Source organism: Myzus persicae, unplaced genomic scaffold (genome assembly GCF_001856785.1).
Source record: "Myzus persicae strain clone G006 unplaced genomic scaffold, MPER_G0061.0, whole genome shotgun sequence".
NCBI lineage: Eukaryota > Metazoa > Arthropoda > Insecta > Hemiptera > Aphididae > Myzus > Myzus persicae.
Genome location: NW_019100691.1, coordinates 414214 through 426159, shown reverse-complemented (window position 1 = coordinate 426159; position 11946 = coordinate 414214).

The following is an 11946-nucleotide window of genomic DNA, read 5'->3' as shown; positions in this document are numbered from 1 at the left end:
TTTCATTCCATCGCAGCAGCAATTAAAAAACACTAAAATAACTAAAGAAAAAAAAAACACTAAGGAACGATAACTAGTAACTATACTCTCGTAGTCAAGCCGACATGCGATTCGTTAAATAAAATATTGATACCTGTGACATGTATTTAGGGTAGGTAACTTTAATATAAAAATAATATTATTTAGCAGCCCATTTACCATTGGACAAAAATCCTGCGGGCTACTGCACAGGTAGGTACAATAGGTACATAGACTGTTCATAGCCGGGTCGTTTTGAATAAAATATTCCATCACACGAATAATAAAAATATAAATTATTGCGCTGGAGTCTGTTTTTTAAAAATATATTTAAATTTTTTCGATATAAGTTGTGCGCCTGTGGATAACAGGTCGTAGTTATGCGTAGCAGGTATACACGACGATCCAATTCAACTGCTACAACTGCACTTATTTATTTAAGGCGCGGGGTGTTATCATAGTAACAAGTAGTATATAATAGGTACCCGGATATACTTGAAAAAAAAATGGTCTTTCATAAAATGTATACTTCTTATTCGGAAGCAGAATAATAATTGCCTATAACCGTTGGTATTTCAGTAGGTATAAAATATTATTGAAGGTGCTGTTTTTATTTTCAAACATTTCTGTTTAGATGGACTACCGATGTACGGAGCATCTACCACTTTACTAGCCACTTTAGTTACACGTCTCAGCTTAAAATACTTGCACATAAAAATATATTACTATTCATTCGGTGTTCGATATTCACACATTTCGATATTGTTTGAGAAATCAATATTGGTACGGCTCCGGAAAATGAAATTAAAATGTGGTTTTTCCATAAAAAAAAAAATACAAGACCCAAACGTCGTACTGGTGGAAAATATAAGATTTTCCATCGAAAACTATAACAACAAGTGTACCTAAATACACTTCAAATCATACCAGGGCATTTATTTATGAGACCGCACAAATCGACCGAGTGAAATTAGGGTTGCATAATATTATGTCGAATGAATCATTCTGTATAGTATTGGACGCACATAATAAAAACGTAGTTATACGCCGGTATATGTATATGCTCCACAGTCTGCACTCTGCCATATATTTACATATAATAATGTTCGAGATATCCCGCGGGTCGTCAAAAAAAAAAAACCCCCAGCCGGTGTATATTATTATAGGATGTTGCAGTCGACCGGAAATGGCATACGTATACGTAAAAAACACATAGTTTGCGTGATGTGACTACTATTGTCGATATGAAATATATTATAATGTATAGGTAGGTATTACTGTATTAGTGGTGGTCAAATTTGTTTTCAGTAAATAAATATCGACCGATAATAGTTATCTATATTATTTTACTTTAGACTGGCTGAATAAAAAAAGTTAAAATACTAAAATTGTCTATTGTAAAAAAAAAAATAAATCATAATAAAATAGGTCAATTAATTACTCGAAAATAAGTTGTTTTTTTTTGGGGGGGGGGGGGGATGTCCCTTTCGTATTAAAATAAATCAACTGGACGTTGAAGAATTTTCAGTATTGATTAAACTCTGAAATATATTACACAGTTTCTATTGATACATTTTATGATTAGGTACGCTGTTTTCTAGTCGCATTCACATTCCTCAGGTTTTGGAGGAAAATCGAAGATTGGTAAACATAGGTTGAAGTGTTGAACACCCACCTGTATACTTGCCTGCATACAATACACGCCATAAATATCTATATACATTGTCATATCTATGGGAAAAGTTAAAAATCAGTTTGTTAAGAATTATTTTACTCGATTTATAATATTAAGAATTATAGCCACGTTGGATGGTGTTTTCTTTTTTCACAGTCGTAGCGGCTCCAATAAATTTACTCCGTTTAAGTTAAACTGCAATGTTACATAGATTTGAAAATCTCGGAAATCGCTTCGATTATAAACCACGATTCTCTCACATGCCTGAATCCAGCCCGTATTATGTATTTATAATAGTAATGTAAATTGTTTAATCGCACGAACGGTCGTGTTAATTTGTCTTCTGTGGCTATGCAGCCGGTTTACCCGGGTTAACGCCATTAAAGAGTCGAATACACGCTGTCATTGCCATGACGTTATCTCTCTCTCTCTCTCAATACACATTTTAAATAATAAATAATCTGAACCTGTGTATATGTGTGGTATTCGTGTACGTGTCATAGCCAGACCAATATGCATTATGCAATTTATAATACCATATTTTATTATATAGGTACATATTATATTTTGTCCTATAAGTCCTGTATGAATGAAACTGGCGTACATTGCAAAAGGGTATATCATAAGAGTAATATGATTTTATACTACTAGATATATAAGCATCGCACTACAACGCTGCAGTTATTTTATTTTTTTTTTAGTTTATATATAGGCAGGTAAGTATATTAAATCTCATAAACTCATGACTCATTATAATATGTTTAGGAAAATTATCAATTATTTGATAATATAATTCATGGTATTTTCAATAAAACAATATTGTCGCCATCGCGTACGAGGTACGAATTAGTCAACAGGTATTAGTAAACAGTATGCGTCTAAGTTCATGCTTCATGAGTTCATGGCAGTCTAAACATTAAGTCACGCTTTTATTTTGGACACGGTTAGTATACGAATAAAATAAATTTTAGGAACTGGAGTCGGGGGTAAGGTCTAATTTGAGATTAGGACTATATTCAATTATATTAATTCATATAATTAAGTGAGTACATTAGTAAGTATTGGTCGGAAATAATAAAAAAATGTTAATTTATAGATATTTTTTGGTTTGTATAGACTTTTTATTTTATTTTTGTTTTCCCTAATTACTTTAAAACTACCAAGTTTTATACAAAAAAAAACAGTACAGTTATGCTAAATACTTCCCAATTATTAAAATAAAGAACATGTATTTTATCTGACTATCTGTAGTATATAATACGTAGTAGATCTATATTATCATCTATTCATTTTATTGTTATTTTGGTAATTTTATTTTATTTGGCATTCTAGAAAAATAACAGTGAAATAAAATTGAATGTGATCTGAGTAGTTGTATTCGGTTACTGGGTTATATCCACACGTAACCGTAAAGCCACGAAATGAATTAAAAAGTTGAACATCTAAAATTATTGACAACCTGTCTAGTATACCATAATAATAAATATAAGTACGAAATGACATTACCATTTAAAATATTGTGAGTGATAAGTCGGTATGTAAAAAACTGTAAGGTTATATGGGAAAAATTGACTTATTTTATTTTTATTTTATAAATTTTAAACGAGTGTAAACCTTTTAACATGAGATGAAACATCGCAATTGATGCAAGTAAAATTTGAATTGTCACAATGAAAACACAACACAATATATAATTTAAAAAAATAAAAAAAAAAACAATTATGTAAATCAAGATTATAATACAATAGAAAAAAATTCAAAAATTAAGCTCACTTCACTTATAAATTATAATAATAATGAGTAAATTGGTAACTGATAAGTAAGGTACCTAGTATAATATGCATAATTATGATAAAAATGTGTGTTATATATAATATTGGAACCAATCGAAAAACTCCGATATAGTTATTAAACGTAATTTTTTTTTATAACTATATTGGAAGATAATATTATAGTGAGTTGAGTCTTCCATACATTAATATTAGTTTATTCTGTCACAAAAAACTGATAGTAATAAATTGTAAATGAATCCGAGATATGGATTTTTCCAAAACCTTGTCTCTTATGGTTGCCTTTTAGTGCCATTAAATTAAAAAAAATATTTTTCTGAAAATATTACATCAGAAAAATGTTGTAACCCGTGGCTACTATTAAGGGCGTAGCTAGAAATTTCATCCATATTGGACGCAACCAAGTGTATTTTTAAATGTTTGGGTACCTAAATTGAAAATGTCGTTAAACATTAATACATCTGTATAAGTACCTATAATTATTAACGGTCCAGTTTAAAAAAAAAAAATAATATAGTGAATTTATACGAATGATAACATTACACTGAACACATAACACCGAATGTTAACTTCATGTAGCTGAATGTACGTACAAAATCATAGTGGCTTATTCCGAGAAGAATTGTGTCGTGATGAGGTCATATAGGTATAGTCTGTGCAGCACATTACACGCGTGTCACAACAAACTGTACGTAGTTTGTTAATTATATTTTCCAAGTAAAAAGACATATTATCAATTCGTAATGAGGGCTTATGGAAAATGCCAATAATTTCCACCATAAAATTATCCACCTATAGGTTAAACGGGGTGATGGGACAACGCTCGTCGCGTAGGGGTAGTTACCGCAGCAGGGTGCATACTGCAATGGATGTGAACGTTTTAATGCAGCAGGTTTAATGCGTATAACATTACGTCAATGTCCGACGAAGAAAAATACGTCTGTTCATTCGGGGCGGGGATCGAGTTCTTTTTTTATTTATCGATTTGTCTTACTGCGAAATCTCGATCGTTGGCCTGACGCATTTAATGCAGGGTTTGCGTTAACAGCTAGTGAGTCCGAATGCGATATCATACAAGGCGCACAGCCGCATAATAATAATAATAATAGTAATAATAATATGTTACATACCCGCCGGCAGACGATACTCAGAACAGAGTATTTTGGGTTAACGACGATAATAACAAAAAGTAATAAATAAATATTATACATACAATATAATGCACCTACGCCGCAAGAGCAGGCCAAACTGAATTTAAAATTAAATCCAAAGTCCATTTGGAATACGTACTGCACGTAAACAACTTTTAAACTTCACGTGTTATACAAACCGACGTACCATCATAATATGTATGGATGGTGTGCGTGTGTGTGTGTTTATAGATGGATCATCGATGTTTATTGCGTGTCGAGTTAAACTATATTTATCGCGTGTTGAGTTCAAGTATAACTATTTGTTGATGAGACACTATAAGTGTTAAATTTTCACAGGATGAAAAAAAACCGCGTGATACGTAAACCGCGAGGAGGTAATAAATAAATAAATAAATAAATAAATACGACTTACACTAAACATATTATTTGCGGAATTACTAGTGTTTATTATATATATGTTAATTAATTGTTAAGAGTTTAAGTGTTGAAATCAGATTCTATCTGATGTATCTCTGTTCTATGTTCCGGCAGGTCTATCGTTTGGAATACGAGTAAAACTACGTAACTACCATACGTACAAATAGACGAATCGAGTACGCTTACAATTTTTCAGTAATAAGTGGAAGGAACAATTCTGTAATATGTTTCCAACATAGGTACTCCTCCAAGCTGTATTAGAATATATTACACTACCAACGGTTTATTATTACTAGGCAGCTGTATAGTATTCACATTTTGAAAATATTCAAATTAATCATCTAAAATGTGAATGCTTTGTTATTTTTTTTCATTTTGAGAGTCAAGTTCTTTTTAGATGTCTGAGCGAAGCGAAGAGATGAATGTATTGTGTTTTCTTAAACTTTATTTTATTTTTTCTAAAATTTTTAAGGAGTTGCTTATTTTTGAAAATGTTGATACGTCTAAATCAAAATATTTAAACGACTCAATTCTAAGTTATTCGAATGTACAGAAATATCGGTACCTACTATATACTACTATGATTTTACAAAACTATAAAATAGATATAAAATGTAATCTAGCTTTTTTCCTCCGACAATTCATTATACCAAGTATAACATGATGTTCATGTATTAATAGTAATTGCCATATTTTCAAATTATCATAGCCTTCAAGATGTTTTCCAAACTTTTCATTGTGGAACTATTGTCCTTAGTACACTAAGTTGAATAACTTAACAACGTTCGGATTAAATCTGATGAATACAATTTAAAAAAAGTCATATATTTATTTAATAGGTAATTTATGAAAAAAATTGAGATTATTAGGTATTCGAAAAAAAATTCCTAAAATGCTATAAAAATCGAAACATTTAAAATAAAGCCATTGAATATACTTAAAAATTCTAGAAATTAGAATTTGAATGCATATTTTATCATCCTAGGAGAATAAATGGCGGTGAGGATACTTGGTGAATCAAATTTTGGATTACATTTATAGTTACATATTTACATGTGGTATCTACAATCCACTTATAGCATAATGATTGGTACTTAGTCCTAAGTTCTTATGTCATACGGATTACGTCTAACCGAAACGGTGATAAAAATAATAACGAATATTATCTGATTGTTCGACTGTCTTTAGGGTTGGTAAGACGTGGTATGTCTCGCCTACCCCCCTTAAAGTGGATATTTTTCCTATGCTTAAAATCCATACAAACGATGTTTCACGGGAGCCAAGCTTTGTGAAAATAATTCAATTCCCATGTAGTGGTGCCAACGCGAATAAAAATGTATTAAGTATTTACTACTTAAACAAGGATGTAGAAAAAACTGAGCTCTCACAAGGTATTTCAATCACACCAAGTTTTCCGATTTTCATAATTCAACACGTTTTACAATTCCTATATTTTTTGCTCATATTTCTTGTTTTTTTTCTTGATTTTAATTGACTTTCATATATTACGACGGTTACGGTTCAAGGTTTATATATTTCGATTAAAATACGATAAAATCAATTTTACCTCGAATTAATATATATACGAATAGGTAAGTATTTTTAACATCGACGGATTGTAGCTCCATCCTGCAGCACGTCATGTTGAAAAAGCCATTGATTAGTGATGTCTTTGAAGTTTGCAGTGTGTTTAGACATACGAACATTAATTAAAATTTAAATCAATAGAAAACCAATTAATATTATGTAAACATACCTGATACACGCATGCTATATCATGTAATAATATACCATATTATGTAAAGCGACGAGAGAAAACAACAATTATTATAAAAATGTATAGGTACGTACAATTGAACAGTTATCAAAATATATATTAATTTCGGACACCAGACGGTTAAGGATCGTAATTATTATTAAAGATGACATTCTCTATAGGCTGTTTGTGCCTCGTTAAAACTTTAAGTGTTACCGATTTAGTGGACCATTTGGGTATTATTGCCACTATTGAGAAATTTATTTGTTCGCTGGTGATTTGCGTATTGTTATTGCAAAATTATACCGAACCATTTCTTGGTGAGATTATATGTGCATCATTATTATTTTTATAGAGATTCGGGAAAACTGAAACTAAAAATATTATTTTTCTACATTTGTGTTATATAATATTATTTGTTTATTGAAACAGAATTAATGCTGGTGTGTACAAAAGCTCGTCAATTAGTGACTTGATATGTTTGCTATGAGTTCAACGGCAGCTAAATAGAAATACTACGGCAATTTTTATTTTATTACGCATTTACGATTTTTTAGAAACAGATCAAAATATCATAAAATTAAATATTATCTTTTAATAGTACTCCATCATCACCGAAAAGAGGTTATCCTCAGTGGTGAGGTGGGCCATTTAGCTATGTTATATTTATATTTACATACTGAAAATTGTAATTTCTTGGCCAATAAATATTATTAAATCGTATTATGGGTATTATGAAAGTTGAGATGTCATAACATAAGCTGTTGCTGTTTACTAATTGAGTCCCTATATCCCTATACCTGAACGGGAAAAAAATAATATACTAATTGGGACATATACTAATTGAGTCCAGAGTTGGAAAACGAGTAGTACTTTTACGAATTGAGTCCGAGGATTATTTTGAGTAAATACCTTATAACTTTAACAGAATTACACGCAGCTCTTATTGATTTTAACCCGAAGACAAACAATAAAAACGTATCATTTATATTAATTAACGATGAAACTAAAAATATAATAATATTTTCATCGTATTAAAAAAAAAAAACATTTTCAACCATACCTGTAGAATTGTTTGTTATAGAGTCAGTCATATGTCTGTTAAAATGTGAAGGAAAATTTTTTTAAAATTTGACTCAGTACAAAAAAATGGTCTCAATTAGTATTAAACCTACAATTTCACGGGACTCAATTCGTCATAAAAGATTATATTGGGACTGAATTCTTATGCAGCCACAACATATATAGAAAACATACCTTTAACGATTGGAGTGACCTTGTGTTGTTAGTTATGTCACCTTTGGCAGTTTCGAAAATGTTACACAGATATATTAATTTTACTCGAGAAATAGTGTAGCAAAACGTAAAACGTTACAATTGGAAAACTAATTAAAATACCTGATTCAAAGCTTATCTTTTTCGTGGATCTAGATAGTAGTACACTCATTGTTCACGCAATTAAATGTACAATTTTGTAGAAACTGTAAAACAATAGACGTGCCCCGAAGGAATTCTTTCAGAATTTCAGATGCGTGTACCACTTCTGCGGACCTCAAAAGTACACAAATGTATTTTAAAAATATGTGTAAATGTAATGGGTCGTTAAAATAGTAAATTATTTTAATGACTTATGCCTAAAACTCAAAAGACAGGTCAAGATAAAGGTTTCAAAATAATTTATCATTTAATGACAATATATTATAGTAATAATATGATGGAATTATATTGCCTTACTAAGATTCTAATATATATTATTCTAATTTTTTTAATTTTTAACCAAAGAGGAGAAGAAAACTTATGAGTAGATTTATGTGTACAATTAGACTGTGATATTTAAAATATGTTTTACTATATTTATGTATCTCTAATTTTTTGTTGGTTTAATGACATTCATAATTGGCATATCGTAATATATTATTGTAACTGTTTTTAATATATATTCCCGGGCGCTTCATGTAGACAATTTGTTGGGATTATTTTTTCTATGAATATTATTATTTTAAGTATTTAGATCGGTCTGAGAACATAATGTTTCAAAAAATAATAATAAAAATTACGCAGTAAAATATTAATACCTATAAAAAGTCTTCAAAAGATTTTCTATGTCATTATTTCTGCGGTAAATGTTTAAAAATAAATTTAACGTCTTTGTTTTGCAGAATACTTCTTTATATTATTCTATTTACAGTAAAAAACAGTTTAATTGCATTTTCAAGAACGAAATCAATTAATACTTTAGTGTTAGGGAAGTTACGAAATGAGAAGGAATATAAACAATATAGATTTATACAGGATGATTCACTGAGCATGTTCAGCCAATTTTCTTCAATAATGCAGTTATTCAAAATATGATTCATGGAATTTTCAAATACATAAAGTTCATATTTTAAAATTCTTGTAATTTTTTTAATATTCAAGGAGTTTTCTATGAAAATACAAATTTAAGTTTTTCAAATGAGAATTCTCCCCCCCCCCTTTTAGAAAATGTTGCATACAATTTCAAACAAGTAGTTTTTGAGTTATAACTTTGTGTGCTAAGTTCAAATGAGTAATAGGTTCATGATAATGAGTATTGGGTTTGAAAGATCTAGATCTAGATATTTGAATATTGTATTAATTTGGTTTTTTCTATAATCTATCAATATTTATAATTTATAGAAATGGTTCAATTACAATAAATAATATATCCAACACTGCATACATTTAATATTGTTGTAGCCTAACCTTACCTAACAGGGAATATTATTTTTAGTACCTATATGCATTCTGATAACTTGGAAACTACACGTTAAAATGTTGAATAAGGTAGGTAAGTCAAAATGTTCAAAAAAATTATCCACTAAATAATTTTTAGTAAATTAAGTTGGTTTTCATTTGATAAATAGAAGTTCACCACATATAAATCTAAAGAATTTGAAAATATGGTCTTTAATTATATTTAAAAATCAGAATTTGAGTTAATAAATGATTAAAGTAAAAATTGGGTGTGAGCATGTCTGGTCACCTATTGTATACACACGTTTTTTGTGATCAAAGACAAGTCTTTTTTATCATTCCTGTACCACTTTCAGTAGACACGGTTTTTACGAGAAATATCAAGAATTATTATTTTATAAAACAGATACAACAATATTTAATGATATTTATCATTGTTTTTCAAACATTTTTGTAAATACAAATTTTAATTACTAACCCGTTTTTCATGGGATTAGACACAAGTGTATATTACAACAAGGGCGAATAGTAAAATCGTTTTAACAAGTCAAAATCGAAATGAATTCATCAAACCTTGATTGCACGTATAGTTTAACACAATAGTGACGTCATGTAAAGGTACACGTTTCGTTGTTGAACAACTACTCGGGCGCTGATGCGGCGGAAGTCCAAGAGGGCTTCTTGTAAATTATGCGTATAGATCAATAACTGAAGGGAAAATGCATTTTTTTTAGTACTTCCTGTGTACGATTCTTAAAACCCTTATAGATAATTAGATATTCGTTAGATTTTTCGAAAAAGTATAGTTCGTATGTCACAATATGGTTACTTACGATTTCTTCCAAACAATTCGTTATGTTATGTAACAAGTTACAACAACCCATATAAGAACTAACTAAACTTAGGTAAGCGTCGTCCTTTAAAGCTAATAACCTTTTCTATACACACTATAAATTATTCTCACATATAGGTTTTAGAGGTTTGTAATTGTATTCTCCACTCGACGACAAAATATTATTTTACGTAATTTCGTAATATATTTGTCAGTTTGTCAAATACTATTATAAAAAGTATTCCTGCGACGGGTCACGAGTGCCATAAAAGCATTTACTGCATAATTAATACGGATATTGTAATAATATAATCAACACGGATACTGTAATATAAAGTATAAAGTATAAAATATATACTTTAATTGTTGAGCTAAATTTTTTATAAAGGCTAAAAAAAAAGTATAAAATATATATTGTCATGAATATTATATGTCATAATGAGATTATATAACCATATTATAATATTCCAAGTATTTAGAAATGTATATATACGAGAAGTTTCACAACAACGTCGATGCAAAACCATACAATTCCGTTGGTGTGATTCAGGTTGGATTTGTTTGTATAGCATGAAATAGTTTTTAACGCTGTACGTATTTTAGATATAGGTATACCTGCAGATTTTATTACCAAATAAAAATAAAATTGTAAACAACGAGTGCGGGAAAAAAAAGTATTGTAAAATAACAAATAGGTCGTATCTGACCATAATGTGCTATAGGTAATGCTTTGAGTGTGTTTCTAAAAATGATTGAAATTCAAAACGTCACGAGTGGATGACTGTCGATTCGAAATGTTTGGCATATACAGAATGGTATGAACGTTGGTCGTTATATCTACGATTTATTTATCAAGCTAAAACTACAATACAATCTTCTGTTGGTGAAAATTCAATGATAAAAAAAAAAACAGAGTACTTGTGACGAGAGTTGGACAGATGTCAATTCTCTCTTATGTATTCTACTTGCCGACGTCAATTTGTACCCATCATAGTTGAATACTACGAAGTTCGAAGACTGTCAATAAATAGGTAAATAATATTAGAGTGTATCAGACATAATATATAATCGGGTACGTAATAATATTATACTAGGATGTATTTTGACGTATAAGTATGAGCTTATTATTTATTATTTGGGATTTTATAAAATAATAGTATTTCTTAAATACAAATGTAATAGGCGCATCATTTGTACATTTATGATTTATGTATATCATGTCTATACTACAAACTAAACCTGCAGAATACAGCTCGAACCGAGATATTTTCGTCTTCTCTGAGCGTCAACAACTTTACTAAATGATAAAATTAGTCTCCGTTCTGGGAAAAAGCTATAGTATCGAAAGAAAAATTAATAATAAACAATAATAATTAGTATAACGTGTGTCGTTCTCATACCTACATTTTGTTACGCACCAACTTGGACATACTAAAACATATTATATAAAATATATAAATATTGTATAGGTAGGTAGAAAATATAGAATGTTTAATTCCCCCTTGTCATTTTATCGCTAGGATTGTATCAATGATAGATTGGAAGTAAGGTTATTAGATATATTTCACATGAAATTTTCACGTTGAAAT